This window comes from Leptonychotes weddellii, chromosome 5 (genome assembly GCF_054177405.1).
Source record: "Leptonychotes weddellii isolate Sample4059 chromosome 5, ASM5417740v2, whole genome shotgun sequence".
In the NCBI taxonomy this organism is placed as follows: Eukaryota; Metazoa; Chordata; class Mammalia; order Carnivora; family Phocidae; genus Leptonychotes; species Leptonychotes weddellii.
In genome coordinates this window covers 56922753-56945884 of record NC_138373.1, presented here as the reverse complement: position 1 = coordinate 56945884, position 23132 = coordinate 56922753, and the positions used below count along the sequence as shown (strand labels likewise).

Below are 23132 nucleotides of genomic sequence, written 5' to 3'. Positions count from 1 at the left end.
TTAGGTTGCGGCATTTTACTTGACACAGGATTTAACACTGAGGCAAGGAATAAGACAGGAGAGGCTGGGATACACTACAGGGATGGCTCCAAAAAGCTTGGCGGACGTGATATCCCATATTAAATGAAATATAGATACTAGAACCACTGATTGTGACAGAAGGGGTGGATCTCAAGGCCAGAGAACTGGGCATGCCAGACAGGTCTAGTGGGTCAGACCAGAAAACCAACCAGCTGACCATGGTCCTCGGGAGGGCCCGAGGACACTGCATTTACCAAGGCAATTGAGACGGTATTGATGCAGGTAGATCATCAGCTCCTCGGGGCAGCATGGTGCTGTCTATCCCATTCAGGCCGCACTGACAGCAGTATCTTCTGTCTAGACCTGGGCTTCTTAAGGAGCAAGGAAGATGACAGGATCACAGAACAGCAGAGCCCAGGAAGCAGCATTTAACTTTGAGAGTCAAGGTAGAAAAATTCAGGAATGAGTATCAAAATTAGAATGGCATCCAGGGGGCCTAACCCAGAATCTGCAAAGATAGGTGATAAAACAGGTTGTTCCTTAGGGCCATCTGTCACTGGCTCTCACCTGGCCCTGCAGAAGACAGGAGGAGAGACAAACCTCACTAAGGCAGCAAAGGGGGACAGCTGAAGCTATTAGCTCCTGGAAGATGGACGAAGGGGCAAGAGGGGGTGTGCGACAACAGGGGCAATAAAGGAAAAGATGCCTTCCCACAAGAGGAAAAGAAAAGAAAGAGACCCTACTCAGCTTTCTGTTTTCTTACTTTTCTTCCATCTCTCTCCCCACTTTCCTATCCCACCTTTTCTTCTCCCTGCTCCTATTAGTCCCTGTTCAGGCAACATTTTCTCCAGTACTCTCTAAATCAGCCATCAATTGGAAGTACACTTTTCCACATTATGAATGCAGCTTTATAATTCCCATTTTAAAAGCCAAAACGTTGAACACTATATTCTTCAACCTAGAGTTTGAGAGGATTATGTATTGCACTTTGGGGGGAAAATTCTAAGGCACTATGTTGATAAAACTAGGAAATTCTATAGCTCCTACATTTGTTTCTGTTTGGACACCCTTGGGCAAAGTGGGTACTGCACACTTCAACGCACCTACCGTTAAGTTTGTATTAAATGACAGACTTTCCCATTCATCACCTAAACTGAAAGTCACCATGAATGGTACCCTACATAAGCAATGTTCCCCCTCAATCATGAATAAACCTGGCACAACACAGGAGCTAAAACTTCACTCCTCAAATCTATAGCGGCATGTAAGACATATCTTGCTTTTCGAAAAATCACTTTTTGTTAGAACTGGAAGAAAGCAGCCCTGGAATCATCTAATCATCTGCAGATAAGAACGCTAAATCCAGAGAATTAGCAGATTTGTTCAGAATCACACAACCAAGCCCTGGCAGAGCACATCAAGCATGCAGCAGCCTCTACTCTTAGTCCGAAGCCCGCTCTTTGCACCAGACCATCCGACTTCTCAAGCAAATGGTTTCGTTCCAAAGTGGGGAAAGGTAACGTTCAAAAGCTATTATTTTTAGTGCTTTTCTCCTTGTCATCAAGTCCAACTATCATCAAAAGGCCAAAACAGATGAGTACATCATTCCATTCAACCATACATCATTTAGTCTGTCCTTTACAAATCTGTCTTTTCCTTCAGAGAGTTCTATTTTGTCTTTCTTATTCATTTAAACCTGAGTTGACCCAGCAGCCAGAGCTCCCAGGCAGAATATCTAGGCCAAACATGGGCATGACAGAGTTTGCTTCTGGGCCCTCTAGTTACTGATCCAGAGGCAGCTGGCTCAATGTTAACCATCGATATGAACTACATAGTTAAACTAATTGCTTACCATTCCATCTTAACCACTTTTCAGCTCAGAAGCAATTACGCATATTGTTAAATGACATCAATGATGCTGCTTTTTAAAACTTTATTTCAACATTAAGCTCTGCTCACATAGGCTCAGTTTATAATTACCTCGCTTATATAACGTGATCACCAACTCAAAGTATATTCATATATGTATATGCATATTAGCAACGCTAAAGTTTCAGTATCAGAACAAAGGAAGAGCTAAGTGACTCATCAACTAACCCACATTACAAAAGGCACCTAAAACTCACAGCCACCATTAGTTATTGCAAAACCCAGTTCTCCCTCCTTCTGTTTTCTTACCTGTCTTACCCTGCTCTCTTCAGCCTTTTATCTCCCCTTCAGTACCGTGTATCTATCATTCCAGACATTCCTATCCCTTTCTTCCCCTCTCCCTACTCCTCTTAGCCCTTTTTTTTTCAGTCCACTCCTGTCCATCACTCCCGAAATTGGCCATCAACTGAAAATATATACATACATATTTTTTGTCACTTATTCTACATTCTTAATACAGCTTTAGAGTTACCAGTTTTGAAAGCTGATGCACTGAACACTATATGATATCCTTCAGGAAAGAAGCAGTCGAGTGTGGGCGTGAAGAGTAAAAGCTCCAGAGTCTGACTCCCTGGGCTGCATCCTGCTCTCCGCTTCTTAGCTGTGTGTGGCCCTGGGCAAGTGACTTAACCCCATGTTTCATCTGTTTCCCGTAAAGTGGGAGTGTGAAAATCATATCTCGACAGGGCTGTTTTTATAAAGATTTACAGCGGGTTAACTATGTAAAGTATCTGACATACATACGGTAAGTATCCATTAAACATTAGCTATTTTTATCTCTCAAGAAACACTGAACTAAAGCTCCTTCTGACACTGTGCAGCATTTTAGGGGCTCGGTGTTACGGAGCTAGGCATAGGGCATAGAGGTGTTTTTTCCCTTCTGTGCCTTAGACCAATAATTCTGACAGCCACAGTTCTGAAGCTTTAGGTCAGTGGTTCTCCAGTCCTACTGACCGAAATGTAGCCGTGGTCTGTTTGGATTTCCCCTCACGATGACTAAGAGGCCTCTTTCCTTCAATTCCCAGCCTCTACCTGCACAAAGTCAGCCCTCTGTGCATTGTGGCAAGGTGAGTGTATCCCGACACATGGAAGTGTTTCTGCTAATCCCCTATTCCTCCCGCCAGCTGACAAGTTTCTCCCGGGTTACTTCCTGGCTGAAAGCACCAACGCACCTCTAGTACAAGGCCATTTGTGCGGACGGGAGCAGGGAGCATAATGAGGACAGAGATGACTCAGATGCATGCCACAAAGCCGCACAGAGGGTTGTCCTGGAGGTCAAGCCAAGACAAAAGTCAATTTACACTATTCTGCCTAGCAAAACTAAACCCTCGGGGTCCTTAACCAGGAATCCGCATTTTCAGGCTCCCTGGTTAAAAAAACAAAGAAGGAGCAATTAACCACTTAGAATTTTTTATAAGTATAATTACTGAAATAATCTAGTAAGTGATAACACCATAATACTTTACATTTCCCTTAATTTTTAAAAGAATATACAACATAAAGTAATATTTGAAGAAAAACAGTTAAATTAAGCATCTTAAAAAAAAAGACATTTAACAAAACAAAACCACATTTAACTCTTTCCATCATTTAAGGCAGAGCTTTAACGTGTAGGAGAATCACCAGAGGATCTTGTTAAAATGCAAATTCTGATTTTATAGGTCTGGGGTGGGACATGAAAATCTGCATTTCCTACAAACCTCCCGGCCATACAGATACTACAGATACTACTGGTCTGTGGATCACACTTAAGAGTAGCAAGAATTTAAGGTACCTTAAGTGTCAAAAAGCCTATTACCAATTTCCTAGCTTATCAATTTAAACTCCTTCAACTGGTGTTAGAAGCAGAAGCTTGTTCTAACAGCTGGAAGGAACAAAGTGAGCCACAGCCTACCAACTGCTTCTTAACAATAAAGGAGCAAGGAGAGGAGCTGGAGAAGAGGAAGGAGCTTCAAGGGGGGAGCAATAAAAAAATAAATAAATAAATAAAAATAAAAAAGTTCTCTGCAGCCTCTCTTTCTGTCTTCCATTTGGTTTCCCTAAGGAAGAAATGAAAAATGTACACCTGGGTCATCAGTATGGCCATCTCCTGGTTTCCAATTCAAAGAATCTAATCCAAGATTCCTCTGGCTCTTCTTCCCTGAAATGAACTTACACAGAATGACTATTTCTAATAAATAATTAACGTTTCCAATCATTTTTACAATCTTCTTTCAAAGAAAAAAAAATGTATCTTCTTTAACAGTATGGTTATTTTTCCCTTTGTAACATTTTACAACGAATCTGAACAGAACACTTTGTTGAGAAGGGGACACGTGAGTAAAAACCTCAAGAAAATGAAAAGGAGTGCCATGCAGAGGCCTGGGAGTAAAGCATTTCAGGAAGAGGCAACAGTAAGCAAAGGCCCTGGGATTGAAACAGCGAGGAGTCCAGTGTGGTTAGGGAAGACGGGGCGGGGGCGGGGGGGGGGTGCAGGTGGGCAATGTCCGTAGAAACGAGGTCGTGGAGATGATGGAGGAGGGGGGCAAATCACACAGGGCCCTCGGCTTTTATGCTGACTGACTCAGGCCGTCTATGGGGGGCTTTGCATGGAGTAACATGTTCCAGTGTTTAGCAGGATCAGACTGGCTGCTGAGCTGAAAACAGACTGTAGGCTCTCTACAAATGTATACAGAGAACGATAATGCCAGGGTCTTCCGCACTTGGCGCTTCCCAGTAGTCCTTTGGAGTTCCCTAGATATGTGGCCGTGCAATATCAATTGTCACAGGGTCTGAGCGAAAACCAAGAACTGGGTTATCGGATATGTCATATACGTGAAGCCTTACTGCCCAACTTCTTGTATGACTGAGCTCCACTATCACCCAACATTCTGCCTCTGGTTCTAAATCCTGTTTAGAACATCTGAGATTTCATACACCAAGGCAGAAAAAAGAGAGAAACACAGGGTCCGCTCTTCCTAATGGTGTTGTGGGAATTGACAGTATTATAATCTATAAAAGAACACTCTACTCTCTAATATATCTCTTAATATAGAAATGTATTTCATAAAAGTTATCCTTTAAAAGTATTATCACCCTAAAAAATAAATAGACAAATACATAAATAAAAGTATTATCACTCTGACCCAGTAATTTCACTTCTGAAATGGTATCCTATGGAAGTAATCCTCAACAGGAAATCAATTTTAATCACAAAGGTATTCACCATATTTTATTTATAATAGCAAAAAAATGGAAGCAATTTAAATGTCCAGCAACAGTTACATGACTAAATTATTGATAGTGTAATACATAAAATATTAAATACATTATAATGATAATGTACTATTATATAGATAATAAGCATTAAAGATATTTTAATGATTATACTAGATATATATTTTTTCTCTAGCTAGCATATTATGCAGCCATTAAATATGATGTCGCAATTTGTGCATGCTATGATTACAACTTGTAAAATATACACACACAGAAGAAAACAGCATTATGCGGGCAGGAAAAAAACTGCAGTAAACATATCAAAATATTAACAAGAGTTGTATTTGAGTAATTGAACTAGGTAAATCAATTTATATTTTCCAATTTTTATAATTTTGCTTATAATTTAAAAAATTAAATTAATGGGACCTCTTTACTCCCATCTTTTTATTTCCAATATGGATCTCATACAATATCACCCTTATACATATGCATCAGCCTAGAATATATTAATAAGAATAGTAAACATTATTAAGTACCATGGTGCCAGGCACTGTGTTAAATGTGGGATCCAGGTCATCAGATTTAATCCTCACAGCAGTTTTAAAGATTCACCGATGAAGGTACTCAAGAGATGAAAAAGAAGAGGTGAGTGAGTAATGCCAGGGCCATCAGAGAGCCAGGGACAGCACCGGGCCTTGAATCCAACTCTTGGGCATGAAAGTCTATATTCTTCCTCATAGCACTATGCTGCCTCCCTACAGCAGTGCAGAAGTAAAGAGACCCTCAATCAGAATTCCCCAGCAGTATGCCCAAGAAGTGCCAACTGAGAACCGTGCCCACTGTGGCGCCCTCCCATTCCCATCACATCACTTATGGGGTCTGCTGCTCCTTCGGTCTGCCTCCCTTGCTCCTTACCCTGCCGCTTCCTTTACTCCTTATTTCTCTCCCACACTTCCCTACCTATATCATAAACTTTCCAGCAGCATCCCTGGGCACTGCTTAGCTTCAGTAGTAAAACTCAAATAAAATCAACTTCTGCCCTAAAGTTTTCTGGAAACCAGAAGTTACACACCTGGAAGCCTCATGCTACATTTGGCAATAGATGTATTTTGCTGAGATCCCGGTATTTTGAAAAATTTGAATGAGTCCCCAACACTTAAAAATTAGGACAAAGTCACAAAAAAAATTTAAGTTCCTCTTGAAAACTAAATGATTGGACAACAGGAGGTCCAACAGGGCATCAATCTTCCGAAGCTGATTCTCCAGTTTGCCACAGTCTCCACCAGCCCCTGTTGTTTTATACCTGATTCTTTTCAATTCTCTTCACTCTTATGGAACCTGCCACCTTGCCCCCAAAGCACTGAGTTTGTGTCTTCCACCAAATATTTTAAGTGCTGACATAAAGGCCCCAAGAGACGTAATCGCATGCCATTTTTACTTTATGCTAAATTCTGCAAACTCTTCTGAGTGATGTCAGCAACTAAATGGCCTATTGTTGAATGTAAACCACAGGGAAGGCAGCCACAGCAATCCTGCAAAATCCCAAGCCAACGCAGGTCCAAAGGCACTTTCTACTGCTGGCTCACTGGATCAACTTATCCTTAGATTCTGTCACAACTCAAATATTCCTTTGGGATTAGCCAGAACGAAGTCTTGACAAGGTCCTAGACCTCAAACTAGAAAGTTTTCTAACTAATAAGTTTAGAAATAACTGCAAACCAGTTCCTAAGTACTCAATTTTTTTTTTAAGTTTCAGCTTTGGTAAGTTCCTGATATTATGAATTTTACATGCAAAGATAATTGCAGTATCTATCTTCTTTTATTCTCTAAGTAGCCATTCAAAATCCATATTTTTACGGTAATGTAAATCCATTAGGAGAGAACTAGAAAGTGCACTGAGGAATCAATCTTATGCTGGAAGAAATAGAGACTAAATGACCTTCTCCATCTCTAATTTCTGATGTGTTAGTTTATTGTATGCAACCTGAACTATGAAAATATCCTTTCACCATTCCTGAATAGACAGAATAGGACATAAAGTAAAGTACTAGAGACCCAAAAGTCCCACTTGGAACTAAATCCATGTCTCATAAACTTCTGTGCATGCCGTGGCTATGGGAGAACTGAGAAACGGTGCTGTGTTTCGGCGGGGTGGGAGGGGGGGGGAGGTTACATTTCATTTATCATTCACTACTTTCAACACTTTAGTTTTTCTTCTACATTTCAAACAATACTAAAGAACGTTTTTAAAAGGAAAACGAATACCCACAAAGTGATTAATAACCCTACAAGGTAATTAATTCATAGTTTTTAAAGATTCATTGATAACTAGAACAAAGCTACCATTGGGTATCTGTTTTGTGAGAGAAGCTGTTATGCTGAATATGTACGATGTTATTTATGACTTAAAAAAGCAGTCTGCACCTGATAATAACAATGTTGATTGAAGGTTGAAGGGAGAAATAAGAATTTTTGTTTCTTAGGGGAGGAAATTCAAAAGCATATGACAACCATCATAAAAAAAATATACCCAGCAAAGTTTCTCTATTGCAAAATAACTATTTCCTAAAAGCCTGTCCAGGAACAGAATAAGTTAAAAAATGAACTCCATTTAATCCCATAGTGAAAGAAATCGAGAACTGTATTTCATTTAAGATGAAAAGCTGGCTAAAAAGCAACTCTTCCAAATCTTGCCTACCTTCCTATAAACACAATATGAAACATCTCTAAAAATATAGAACATTTACTGTTTTACAATTTTATTGCTTTAATTTTTCCTAGTTTTATTTTTTAAGTAATTCATTGTAACTACCCCTCCCCCACCACTTAAAGCTCTACAAAGTCTCATCCGTGCAACTGAAGAGTTAATTCTTGTAGAGAAATTCAGATGATCAGAGTCAAGATACGCCATGTTAAGCAAGTATTTCAACAAAAAGTAATAGTCTAAAAGATTACTTTTTCACTGGTATAGGAAGACACTGATTTTATATCCAGCATTCTCACTGATTTCTTTTTTCTGGTTTATACATTATAGCAGTTTTTAATTGAAAAGCAAAAATACATATATATTTATATATATATTTATCAAACAAACCTGACCACTCCATGCACAGTACAGATTGCACAATAAGCTCCAATTGTGGTTGATCATACAGTCGAAAATCCTGAACTGGGCCATGGCTGCCTATAGCACAGTCTGCATGTCTCCTCTGACTCAGCTCCTGTCAGCTCCGTAGCGCCGTTAACCAGAGCCCTGCAGTGATGGGAGCCGCAAATCCAATCTTCCCCTCCCTTTCCTGTCTAAGCGGCAATAACTCACAGGCAGAACTACATCACCTTCCCAAACACTGGTACATTTAAATTATGAGATCATGAAGGGAAGACTTTTCACAAAAGCCTTATTCTATATTTACTATCATCTGGTTTTTAAAAAGATTATGGCGCTCTCCTTCTTTCTGGAAACCAGAGGCTAGCACTTACATACTCAATGAAGACACAACTTGGGAAGGTGGTACAATAAATCAGTGTTGGCCGCATCCCACAACAAACCAGCTCCTGATGCAAAGCTGGCGTGGCACCCATGCCCCTCAGACTTTGTTCAATCCGAGGGGTATCCCTGAATCCTTCATCTCTCAGTACATCTCATAGGCTAACAACTCCGTAAGGTCCCTCTCGTCCTGGGTACCTTTTACGACTCTCTTGGTTCTCTCCCTACTTCTCTAACCATTCCTTCTTGAAAGAGAGCCTAGACTGTAATAAGACAGACTTCACCTCCTCAACTGCTACCTACCAGATGTATGACCAGGAGCTGACCTTAACTTTTGAGCTGCACTTGACTCATTTGTAAAATGGAGGTAACACCTGTCCTCAGGGGGGTTTTAGTATGAAATAAAATAACATTAACTGGGGCACCTGGGTGGCTCAGTCGGTTAAGCAACTGCCTTTGACTCAGGTCATGATCTTAGGGTCCTGGTGAGATCAAGCCCTGCATGGGGCTCCCCGCTCAGTGGGGAGTCTGCTTGGCCCTCTGCCCCTCCCCCCACTTGTGCTCTTTTTTTCTCTCTCTCAAATAAATAAAATCTTTAAAAAAAGAAAAAAAACAGTGTCTAACAAACACCTGATAAGTGACAATTATTCATATTCTTAAGATGGGCTTCCTTTGCTGTCCATATCAGAATTCTACCTCTCATTTCTTATGCTGTCCCTAGACGATGTCACCCTCCAGACCCATGATTTTATAATTATGAATTATTTCCAAACCTTTCTTTGGCCCCACCCTCTCTTCCAAGCTCCAAATCTGCATGTCTAAACTCTTGTTAATAAGCACATTCACCTCAATACCTTACACCACATGTCCCAGTTGAACTCACCTTCCCTCCCTCACAACCCGCACCAGCTCGGTAGCCCCTCCTCTGCAGAATGGCAGCACAATTCAGCCCCTTAGTCACCGAAACAGAAACCAGTCATCCTAGACTCCTTCTTCCTTACCTCTCACATCCGTCACCAAATCCTGTCTTTTCAATGAAAACGTGGAGTGAACCTGTCCCTTTGCCAGTCCCACTGTCACTGCCTGAATTCAGACCCCCATCAACTCTCTCCTGGACTACCTCGAGGGCCTCCAGCTGGTCTCCCAAACACCCTACCTCGCTCCTTTCTGGAATCTCACCTCCAGAGGACTACCAAAAGAATCTCTGACAGTACAAACTAATCTGATGACTACCCTGCCTAAATCCCTTCCTTGCCCCTTTCTGCCTATGGCAGCATTTCCCAAAAAATGTTCCTACTTGTTCTATAGGATACAGAATGTGAATCAGTTAAGTGAAAAAAGTTTTTCAATGCAAAATAAGTTTGCGAAAAGCCGGGCTAAACAAAAAACAAAGTTGCAAGACTGCTCAGAGTCCAAGCATGGAGATTCAAAGGTTCCTGGAATGCGTGTTTTTAACTAGTTCTTGAAATCTTTAGCTTGTTCTCCTTCCTCTATCTTTCCCTTAATTGGTGGTGTTCCCTAAGGTTCTGACCTTGGCCCTCTCCTCTCATCTCTCTCAATGAGCTCATCTATTCCCCAAACTATAATTATAGTAGACATTGGCTTAGTTGACCTCTGCCTAAATGACTTGCCAGACAAACCAAAATTCTTAATTCCTGTTGCATAAACACTGGCTGAGCCCATGGCAAGCTCAACTCTTGATGTTTGGGAAGACAGTCTCTAGCCACTTATTTCTGCTGCCACCAAATGAGACCCACACTTGACACAACCAGTCTATTTTTGCAAACCTCTTTATGTCGGTTTTACTTGTGTTACTGTTATCATGTAGCTTAGATGATACACAGACTGATGAAATATGAGTAAAAATGAGAGATGGTATTTCTGTGAAAACCTGAATGCTTTGAAAAGATTTAATAAAGCTGCTGCTCACTTCTACATTTTTTCCTTCCTTGGTCTTGTACTTTTTTCTCCAGTAAATATACTAGAAATTCACCCCAGCTGTTGCCACTAGGCATAATCAGAGACTAAGGTTGTTCCTCTGCCAAAAGATCCTTCTTTTTACCCAGCTAACTCCTACCTGACTTAGCTCAACACAATCTTCCCAGGAAGAGTTTCCCTGATCCCCACCCTAGGTGAGATCTGTCTGCTCTATGTTTTCGTAACTCCTTGCTCTTCTCCTAAAATAATATTCATTGCACTCTATTAAAATTATGTGTTCAATGCTTTGACCTTCTCATTATTCATGTAGATCCATGAAGGCAGAGACCAGACCATGTCCGTATTTCTTCACTGGTGTATCCTCATGTCTAGCACTTAGAAGGTACTTAATAAATATTTTCTGAATGTGTTAATAAAGTGGAAGGACAATTTTAAGCATAATAGGCATCTCTGAAACTGGAATCATTTTAAGATAGATGAACTTTTATCCTGGGAACCAAAGGGCCATTATTATCAATTGTGAGCAAAAACACAAATTGCTTCCTTCCTCAATGATCCTATTAAGCTGTTGGAGCAGGCAGGATTCTAGCAAAATCCCCAGTACTACACTGACACCATCTATTCTATCCCCACCTTGAGATTCTGAAAAATTCAGAATTCCCCTTGGAGAGGGGAAAGAAAGGTTTCAGGCATCTCATGTTCAAAAGTTCCCAGGTGAGTGACAGACCTTACTAGTTAAGAACAACTGCACAGAAGTACATACCAAAAATAAATAAATAAATAAGACTCAGAGACTAAAGGCCCAACTATAATCAAGCTTTTATAAATCATTCCTATAATCAAGCTTCTAGAAATCATTCTTAAACACAGTGTATAATTCAATAATAATATTGTAATAATATTAATTTCCTGGTTTTGATAATTGTCCTATGGTTACTTAAGATGTACATTAAAGAAATTTGGGTGAAGAATATAGGGCAACTCTGTACTATATTGCAACTTTTCTGTGAGTCTAAAGTTATTTCAAAATAAAAAAGTTCAGGGGCGCCTGGGTGGCTCAGTTGGTTAAGCAACTGCCTTCGGCGCAGGTCATGATCCTGGAGTCCCTGGATCGAGTCCCGCATCGGGCTCCCTGCTCGGCAGGGAGTCTGCTTCTCCCTCTGGCCCTAACCCCTCTCATGTGCTCTCTCTCTCAAATAAATAAATAAAATCTTTAAAAAAATAAATAAATAAAAATTAAAAAGTTCATATAAAATGGACCATAAACAACTGCAACCCAGTAGCAAGGAACACCCCTAACATCCAGATGTGATCTCAAAATAATCATTCGCCACTAAAAGAAAGCAGGACTTCTTAGAGAAATGGCTGATTCTAAGTCCTGGGCAGGAAATGTACATAAAAGATGAGCTAGAAAACCACATTTGACAGTAAAGACAAAAGACAATCAGGCTCATGTCTAAAGGACTCAGTTGAAAACGTGAAGAGGCTGCCACTGGTCCAAAATAGGAGAACTGGAGCTGCTCTAAGAATCGAAATCTCTGACATAGGTTTGCATCTACGAGCTAATAATACTAGACAGATAGGCAGACAAATACATAGATACATATATACACACGCAGACCACCTCTGAAAGGAGGTGGAACTCCTTTCCCAACATACAGTTTATGCTCCTAAAAAATTAGTTAATACCCATCTATAATCCCATATTGACACTTCTGAAATTCAAACATCCCTGAAAGTCAGAACATATTTTTGTAACTCATTGATGGCAAAACCTGCCCTGACCTGAGCTGACACGAAGCTCTGTCTAAGCTTTTATTTATTCCCCAGAGGATAAACAGTCATACATTTTCAGCAGAAATTACTGAGAGAACCTGCATTATCTGACATTTCTAAAATCTGAAAAACCCAAGAATTTTGGATAATAGATTACAGATCTGCACAAATAGCACTGGAAATAAGGGTAATGAGACAGCAGGAATCCAAAAGAAAAAAAACGGGGGAAGAAGACCACAGAAAGCAAGACCATCGACCCTGAACTGGGACCGTCTTTTTCACCTCAGGTGACTAAGGTCAAAGAAAGCTTTACAAGCGGGTAAGATCTGAGCCAAATTTTGAAAGAAGTGTGGGATTTACATAAATGACAAGACATGAGAAAAGCATTTCAGGCAAAATGGACATGAACAGACATGAAAACACTTGAGACTTCACATATATTCAAGGGACGATGGACCTGTCATTTGCTTTGAGTCAATGTTCCATGTTGGACAGTAAGACATTATGTGGAAGAAGTATACGTACTTTTAAATGAACTTTTTCTTCAGAAAAACATTTCTTTTTTATATATGATATACGGTGGCTGTCAGGATTAAATGAGGTAAATAAAAATTTTAAGGTATTTAATAAGGGTTCAGTGTTCTCTCTTAAAACCCTAAAAAGTTATCTAAAATCTACTTCTCTCACTGTATGTTTCCAGGAAACAGACATTACAGCCTAGCACTTACCAAAAGTATATTAAGATTAAATAAAAGGCTAGTAAATGTCAATAGTATAAATACCTAAAGTGCAACAGGAATAAAGAATATTAAAAGACTGTGACACTCAAAACTAGAGACAAATAAATATCCCAAGCTAGAAATCAAAGGGCTACTAACTAACTGTTTATACATTTTTAGGCAAAAACAAGTATAAACTATACGGCTCTTTAACAACCATATCACCCTTTGCGAAGACTTAATTACTCTTTTATTTCCAACTATTAGGAATCTATTCTGATGGTCTGTATTTTTGCTCTAAAACCAAAAAATCCAATTGGCCTCTTTTCCTACTAGAGGTTTGAGACCATCTGACAAACAAAGTCTTCTAGAAATATACACAGTTAATCTAACAGAAACAAATTCACTTTTTCCTGACCTTGCCTGTTAATATTATCTGGAGAAAAGCAAAACCACCACCATAAAAAATATGCAATGGGAAAATGAGAGTCTCTTTAACAAATGGTGCTGGGAAAACTGGACAGCTACCTGCAGAAGAATGAAACTGGACCACTTTCTTACACCATACATAAAAATAAACTAAAAATGAATTAAAGACCTAAATATGAGACCTGAAACCATAAAAATCCTAGAAGGGAGCACAGGTAGTAACTTTTCTGACATTGGCCATAGCAAAGTTTTTCTAGATATATCTCAAAAGAAATAAAAGCAAAACTACGGGCACCTGAGTGGCTTAGTCGGTTAAGTGTCTGACTCGGTTTCAGCTCAGGTCGTAATCTTGTGGTCATGGAATCAAGCCCTGTGGCAGGGTCCACGCTCAGTGCAGAGTCTGGTTTGGATTCTCTCTCCCTCTCCCTCTGCCCTTCCCCCCACTCGTGCTCTCTATCTCTCAAATAAATAAATAAAATCTTAAAAAAAAAAAAGCAAAAATAAACCACCAGGACTACATTACAATAAAAAGCTTCTACACAGTGAAGTAAACAATCAACAAAATTAAAAGGCAGCCTACTGAATGGGAGAAGATATTTGCAAATCACATATACAGTTAAGGGCTAGTATCCAAAATCTGTAAAGAGCTTATATAACTCAACATCCAAAAACCAAATAATCCAATTTAAAAATGGGCAGAAGACATCAACAGACCTTTTTCCAAAGAAGACAGACAGAGAGCCAACAGACACATGAAGAAAAATGCTCAACATCACTCATCATCAGGGAAATGTAAATCAAAAGTATAATCTGCTATCACCTCACACCTGTCAGAATGGATAAAATCAAAAACACAAGAAATCACAAGTGTTGGTGAGGATGTGGAGAAAGAGGAACCCTGGTGCACTGCTGGTGGGAACGCAAACTGGTGTAGGCACTGTGGGAAACAGTATGAAGGTTCCTCAAAAGCTTAAAAATAGGGGCACCTGGCTGGCTCAGTTAGTAGAGCATCCAACTCTTGCTCTCAGGGTCGTGAATTTGAGCCCCACATTAGGTGTGGAGCTGAATGAATGAATGAATGAATGAATGAATAAATAAATAAATAAATAAATAAGGTTAAAAACAGAGCTGCCTACAATCCAGTAATTGCACCACTGGGTATTTACCCAAAAAATACAAAAACATTAATTCAAAGGGATACATGCACTCCTCTGTTTATAGCAGCATTATTTACATCAGCCAAATTATGGAAGTAGCCCAAGTGTCCATTTATAGATGAGTGGATAAAGAAGATGTGGTGTATATATACAATGGAATATTATTCCAGCCATAAAAAAGAATGAAATCTTGCCATTTGCAACAACATGGATAGAGGTAGAGTATACTCCTAAGCAAAATTAGAGAAAGACAAATACCCTATGATTTCACTCATACATGCAATCTAAGAAACAAACGAGCAAAGAAAAAAGAAAGAGAGAGAGACAAACCAAGAAACAGATTCTTAACTATAGATAACAAATATATGGTTACCAGAGGGGAATGGGGTGGGGATGGGTGAAATAGATGAGGGGGATTGAAGAGTACACTTTTCGCGATGAGAACTGAGTAATGTTAAAAAAAAAAAAAAAAAACAATAACAACGAAGTTGAAAGACTCACACTCCCCACTTGCAAAACTTACTACAAAACTGCAATAATCACTACAGTGTGCCACACTGTAGCACAGTATAGACCTATGGAACAATGGAATAGATCAGAGAGCCCAGAAATAAATTCTCACATATGTGGTCAATTGATTTTCAATTCAGTGCCAGGACCACTCAATGGGGAAAGGATCGATTTTCAAACAAATGGTACTGAGAAAACTAGATATCCACAAGAATGAAATCATACCTGTATAGAAAAGTTGGCTCCAAATGGACCAAAGATCTAAATTTAAGAGCTAAAACTGTAAAACTCTTAGAAGATTACACTGTGGAAAATCTTCATGACCTTGGATTTGGCAACCATTTCTCACTTATGATGTCAAAAGCAGAGGCAACAAAAGAGAAAGATAAATTGGGCTTCATAAAAATTAAAAATTTTATGCATTAAAGGACACTATCAAGAAAGTGAAAAGAAAACACACAAAATGGGAGAAAATATTTGTTAAGTCATATATCTGATAAAGGATTGATATCCAGAATACATAAAGAACTCCTACAAGTTAACAACAAAAAACATACCCAATCTAAAGATGGGCAAAGACCCAGCAAGCACATAAAAAGATGCTCATCATTAGTCGTTACGGAAATGCAAACCAAAACCACAGTCAGATAACACTTCATACATACACTGGCTGGCTATAATTTTTAAAAAGTATTTTTTTAAATGGAAAATAACAAGTACTGATGAGGATGTAGAGAAACTGCAATGCTCATACACTGCTAGTAGGAATATAAAATAGTAAGCCACTGTGGAAAACAGTTTGGCAGTTCCCCAAAATTGTTAAACACAGAATTACCATGTGACCCAGCAATTCCATGTCTGAGCATATAATCAAAAGAATTAAAAACAGGGACTCAAACAGAAACTTAGGTATAATACTTATAGCAGCATTATTCACCATAGTGAAGGTGAAAACAACCCAAGTGTACATCAACAGATGAATGGATAAGAAAATATAGTATGTACAAACAAAAGAATATTACTCAGCCATAAAAAGGAATGGAGTTCTGACACATTCTCTAACAGGTGAACCTTGAAAACTTCATGCTAAGTGAAATAGGCCAGGCACAACAGGACAATTATTGTATGATTCCACTTATATGAGATATCTACTATAGGCAAATGCATATTAAAAGCAGAATAGAGACTACTAGGGGTTAGGGGGAATGGGGAATTATGACTCACTGAGTACAACATTTCTGTTTGGGATGATGAAAATGTTCTGGGAATAGTGATAATCATTACACAATTCTGTGAATGGACTTAATACACTTAATTGTACATGTAAAAATGATTAAAATGGTAAATTTTATGTTATGTGTATTAACATAGCATAATTTCTGAACCAATAAAAAAATATAATTACTTGTCATAGTTAAGGGAAATGTTACAACTTTTACCTACATAGGAATCTAGTACCACAGTAATTAAGTATAATACTTTCATAAGCAAACAAATCAACTACCTTTTTTTTTTTTTTTTTACAAACTGTATTCAGAGAAGTTTACTTATTTAGGTAGGCTTCCAAAAGAATCAAAGGCTTAGATAAAATTAAATTGCCTAATAGTTGTATGCCAGTCTCATTAAACCCAAGACATATCAACATTTTGTAACTTAAAATCTACAGAACCTGTAATTTTTGAATTATTTTTCATATTCAATTATTTGTAAGTTTTCAATGTTACCTACAATTAAGGAAAAAAATTTAAAATGTTCTCTATTGAAAAACAAACCTTAAGAATTTTGCTAAACTACTTAGGAGGATAAGAGAAGTCCAATGATATGATCTAACATATGATATTAGAGCTATAAATTAAAGTTTTAAGAAGTCAACTTTCTGAAAGGTACAGCAACTCTCTCCCTGACTGTTCTCAAAAAAAGCTTTGAAATCAGATCTTAGAAATCACAGAAGCTAAAAGTATTTTGATTTCCTTCTTTTAAAAAAATATAGTGGGAGGGGGGCACATGGGTGGCTCAGTTGGTTAAGTACCTGCCTTTGGCTCAGGTCATGATCCTTGGGTACTGGGATCGAGTCCCACGTTGGGCTCCCTGCTCAGCGGGGAGTCTGCTTCCCCCTCTCCCTCTGTCCCTGCCCCCTGCTTGTGCTCTCTCTCTTTCAAATAAATAAGTAAAAATCTTTAAATAGATGTGTGTGTGTGTGTGTGTGTGTGTATATAGTTGGAGGATTTGAGAGTGAGAGAAGACAAAACTAATATTCCAGTAGTGGCCAAGGTGTTTAATGTCAGCCATTACTTAGTTTTGTTTCTCATTATTTCTCATTATATTTTGGTTTTTTTTCCTTGTTTTGCATTAAAAAAAATATGAATCACTTCACAAATTTATGTGTCATCTTTGTGCAGGGGCCATGCTAATCTTCTCTGTATTGTTCCAATTTTAGTATATGTGCTGCTCAAGTGAGCAGTGTTTTATATTTTTAATTCATATTTTTCATATATTTTAATTGAGGCATAAATATTTACGCACAATGGTTAACTCTTATAAAGCATAGCTCTTAAGTATACAGTTCATGATATGTTACAAATGCATGTATCTAAGTAATTTACCCCAACCTCAAGAGACAGAACATTTCCATCACCCCCAGGAAGTTTCCTGTGTGTCCTCCTAGTCATTCTGGAAGTCTCCTCCCTTACCCCCAGAGGCAATATTCACTTATCTTGCTATTGATATTGATATTTATCCATATTGCTGCATGTATACATAATCTTCTGCTTTTTATTGCCAAAAAGTATTCCACAGTAGGAATATATGAAAACCTATCTATTTTCCTATTAATACACAAGGAGTTGTTTCTGGTTTGGAGCCATCATGAATAAAGCTGTTATGAACATTCCTGAACAAGTCTCTCGTGTGAACATGTATTTTGTTTCCCTTGGGAGTAATTATGTAGGAATGAAAATGCTAGATCATAAAGTAGGTATATGGTGAACTTTATAAGAAAATGCCAAAAGATTTTTTTAAAATATTGTACCACTTTATACTCCCATCAGCAATCTATCAGAAGTCCAGTTGCTCTACATCTTCACCAAAATCTGGTGTGGTCAAACTGTTTTTTTTTTTTTTAATAAAGTTTAGTGAAGTTTAATTTATATATGAGTGTACCCCTTTAAAATGTACAGTTCAATGAATTCTGGCCACTGTACACACCCACAGAACCATAGCCACCAAACAATCAAGAACATTTTCATCTCCCCAACTCCCTTCATGCTTCTTTGCAATCAAAGCCCTCCCAGCTCCAGGCAACCACTGATCTACTCTCTCTCACTATAGATTACTCAGTTCTGCAATTTTTATGTAAGTAGAATCACGTACTCTTCCAACTCAGGCTTTTTTCTTAGCATTTTGAGATTCATTCATGGTACCGAGTGTATCAACAGTTTGTTCTTTTTAAATTTCTGAGTAGTATTCCATTACATGGATATACCATAATTTGTCTGTTGATGGATTTGGGGCGGTTTCAAATTTGGGAATACTATGAATAAAGCTGTTAATGAACATTCATATACAAGTCTTTTTGTGGACATTGTTTTCAATTCCCTTAGTAAGTCCCTAGGAGTGGGCCACATAATAAATATATGCTTCACTTCTGAAAACTGCCAAAATATTGTCCTAAGTGGCTATGTCATTTTACATCCCTCTCACAATGTTTGAGTTCAGCTGCCCCACATACCCAATAACCCTTCGTATTTTTATTCTTCTTAATTTTAGCTATTCTAGTGGGAGTACAGTGGCAGTTCATTGTAGTTTTAATTTGCATTTTTTCCCCTACTGGCTGATGCTATTGAACATCTTTTCATGCGCTGATACACAATTCATCTATCTCCTTTTATGTAGTTCAACTTTTGCCCATTTTAAAAACTGGGTTGTCTGGAAGCAGGTCCTTGATCAGATACATGTTTTACAAATATTTTCTCCCCATCTATGGCTTTACTTTTCATCTTCTTAATGGTGTTTCACAAAGAGCACAAGTTTTTAATTTTGATGAAATCCAACTTATCCTTTTGTTTCTTTTCTGGTTAGTGCTTTTTGTGTCCTGTCTCAGAACTCTCTGTTTATCCCCAAAGTCATATATATTTTGTTCTTGACTAGAAGTTTTACTGTCTTCGCTTTTACATGTATGTCAGTGATCTAATTGGGGTTAACTTTTCTGTGATGTAAGATAGACATAAAGGTTCATTTTTGCCCATGTGGATATCTACTTGTTCAGTACCACTCAAATCACCCCACTGAATTCAAATGATCATGTTTACATGAGTATCCCAACTCTCCACTGCCTTCCATTATTATATGTATCTATCATTAAACCAATTCTATACTACCTTGATTTTTGTAGCTTTGAGTATTATAAAATTATATAAATAATATAAAATTAATCTTTTTCAAAACTGTTTTGGTTACTCTGTGTCCTTTGCATTTCCAAATAAATTTCAGAATTAGCTTATCTATTTCTAATAAAAAAAATGTGTTAACCTTGCTGGAATTTTAATTGGAATTGAGCTGGATTTATACAGCAATTTGTGGCTAAGTCACATCTTAATAATACTGAGTCTTCCAATCCATAAACATAGTGTATTTCTCCATTTATTTAGGCTGTCTTCAAGCTATTAAAATAATAAGGGTATTATTTTTATTTCATTTCCCAGTTGTTTTATGGAAATACACTGATTTTTGGGGCGCCTGGGTGGCTCAGTCGTTAAGCGTCTGCCTTCAGCTCAGGTCATGATCTCAGGGTCCTGGGATCGATCCCCACATCGGGCTCCCTGCTCCACAGGGAGCCTGCTTCTCCCTCTCCCACTCCCCCTGCTTGTGTTCCCTCTCTCTCTGTGTCTCTCTCTGTCAAATAAATAAATAAAATCTTAAAAAAAAAAAAGAATAGTAAAGAAATACACTGATTTTTGTACAGTAGCCTTGTATCCTTGTATCTTATGAAAAATCTGCTAGTTCTAAAAAGTGTTTTTAGTAGATCCCTTACAGTGTCTATGTGCACACACTGTCTGCAAATAAAGTTTTACTTCTTCCTTCCCTTTTTCCTTCCTTCCTTTTATTTCTTTTTCATGATTTATTACATTAAGTAGAGACTCCATAATATTGTTGAATAGAAGTATTGAGAGCGGACATCATCACCCTGTTCCTGACCTTAGCAGTATTCAATATTTCTCCAAGTATGATTGGATAAATTTCTTTATATTCCCAGTTTTCAGAGAGATTTTATGATGAATGAGTGTTAAATTTTGTCAAATGCTTTTTTTCTGCATCTACTGAGTGGATGATCATATGAATTTTCTCCTTTATTGTATCTTGTTAAACTGTTAAATATGTGAATTATTAATATGTTAAAATGACAATCTTTCACTTTTGGGATAACTTCAAGTTAATCATGACATTATTATCCTCTTCATACATTGATAGATTTAACTTGCTAACATTTTGTTAAGAATTTTTGTATCTACAACCATGAGGGTTATTGGTCTGAATTCCTTTCCTTATAATGTTCTTGTTTGGTAATTACCAGGCTCATACTGGCCTCATAAAAAGGCGATGGGAAATGTTCCCTCCACCTCGTCTTTTGAGTTTGTATAGAATTGGTATGATTTCTTCCTCAAACACGTTATAGAATATGTCAATGCAGCCATCAGGTTCTGGAGTCTTCTTTGTGGGAAGGTTTTTAACTACAAATTCAATTTCTTTAACCTATATGGCACTAGTCAGATTTTTTTTTTTATTTCTCCTGTGGCAGTTTTGTATCTCTCAAGGTGTAATATTGTGATTTATAGTAAGAAATACATATTTGGTCTTCATCCCCATTCCCAGCACAGAGCTCCTAAAACCCTTGGAATTTCCTAAATGGTAAAAGTAACAAAGGTGTCTTTTGTTGTGTTAATGAGGTGACTTTTGGACGGCACCTAAGGATAGGGGCTGGTTGCCAAGAGAACCAAACCTGTGATTAGAGTTGGCTTTCAATCCCACCCCTCTGACCTCAGAGGAGGAGAAAGGGGCTGGAGCTCAAATCATTTGCAATGGCTAATCATGCAATCAATTATGCACATGTAATGGAGCCTCCATAAAAATCCAAAAGGATGGGGTTCAAAAGCTTCCAGGTTCCTGAACCCGAGAGGATTTGGGGAGAGTGGTGTGCCTGGAGAGGGCATGGAAGCTCTACACCTTTCCCAGTACCTTGCCCCATGTGTCTCTCCCATCTGGCTGTTCCTGAGTTATATTCTTTTGTAATAAACCAGTGATCTAGTCAGTAATATGTTTCTCTGAGTTCTGTGAGTCACTCTACCAAATTAACTGAACCCAAGGAGGGGGTGGTTGGAACCTCCGATCTACAGCCGCCTACAGCTGGTGGGTCAGGCAACAAACCTGGATTCGCAATTGGTGGCTAAAGGGTGAGGGGGCAGTCTTATAGGACTGAGCCCTTAATCTGTGGGATCTGATGCTATGGTGTTATCTCCAGGCAGACAGTGTCAGAACTGAGCTGAATTGCAGGATACCCAGCTGGTGTTGGGAGAACGGCTTGGTTTGGGAACCCACTCCCCCCATATACACAAACAGATCTGAATGGGTACAGAATCCTTACACAATATCTGCTCATTTCATCTAAATTGTCAAATTCACAGACATAAGGTTGTTCATAATATTCCCTTTCTATCTTTTTAATGTCTGCAGGCTCGGAATGATGCCTCCTCTTATTTCTGATTATCGGCATTTTATATTTTACCTATTAATCACACAAACTGGTTTCTAAAGTTTGAAATCCTTTTCAGAGACTGACATAAAGTCGCTATCTGGTCGGCTGTCAATTCAAAGCCAACTAGAAAAGACATACTGTCAAAAATATGCTAAACATTTCACCACAGTTTGGCAAAATCAAGTAGTATCCACTTTCTAAGCCATGTGTTTTTGGTATCCTTATGCATCCTGAATATATATGAAAAGTTCAGAGCCTTAAGTATCTGCCTACCTTCTCCCTAGAGATCCCACTTGATCCAAACACAACGTTTCAGTAACTAGTTTAAAGTAAGAGTTAGATACAAGATTATGATCAAATAAAGACAGCCAAGAGTGGTGACAGAAGCTAAGGATTAAATAGGGAAAAATGATTCTTCTTCCAAATTCCTCACCTAAACTGAAGACAATTTGCATTATCTCTTGTCTAGAGCAATGCAGTTCTAGTAACCATAAACTACGATTACGATATGAAGTTCTGTCACTATCTTCATCTGGGGATTCTAGTTTGGCTCATACCACCCCAAGAAAGGCTCCAGGCGTACCTAGTCTCTCCCACTAGGTCCCACTGTCTATAGTGCAACTGTACCTACTAGTATGATTTTTAATCAACTGCACATTTTGCTAAGGCATCGCTGGTGCTCTAGGCAGCCAAAACTAGTGAGAGGCAGAAATGAAGGCAGCTAAAAAAACAAAACAAAACAAAAAAGTATATCAATTAAAAAATGGGCAAAGGACCTAAGCACACATTTCTACAAAGACATACAAATGGCCAATACGCATGTAAAGGGTGCTGAACCTCACTAATCATCAGGAAATTGCAAACCAAAACCACAGTGAGATATCACCTCATCCTGTTAGAATGGCTATTATTAAAAAAAAAAAAAAAATGCAAACGGTGTTAGTGAAAATGGGGAAAAAAGAGAACCATGGCACACTGTTGCTGAGAATGTAAATTGGTACAGCCATTATATGGAGGCTCCTCAAAAAATTAAAAATAGAACTATCATATGATCCAGCAATCCCACACTTCTGGGTACTTATCCAAAAGAACTGAAATCAGGATCTCGAAGATAATATTATTCAGACTTAAAAAAGAAAGAAATCCTTCCATTTGTGACAACATGAATGAACCTGGAGGATATTATGCTAAGTGAAATAAGTGAGTCATGGAAAAGT

The 23132-nt window shown here is 38.3% G+C and overlaps 1 protein-coding gene and 1 non-coding gene across 2 annotated transcripts in view; both read right to left on the bottom strand.

Annotated features, from left to right (window-relative positions):
* ARHGAP21 (Rho GTPase activating protein 21) overlaps positions 1–23132 on the bottom strand; it is a 128646-nt gene that overhangs the window by 92186 nt on the left and 13328 nt on the right.
* LOC115936593 (U6 spliceosomal RNA) lies at positions 17522–17628 on the bottom strand. Its single transcript, XR_004072002.1, has one exon. It is a non-coding gene; the product is annotated as a U6 spliceosomal RNA (small nuclear RNA).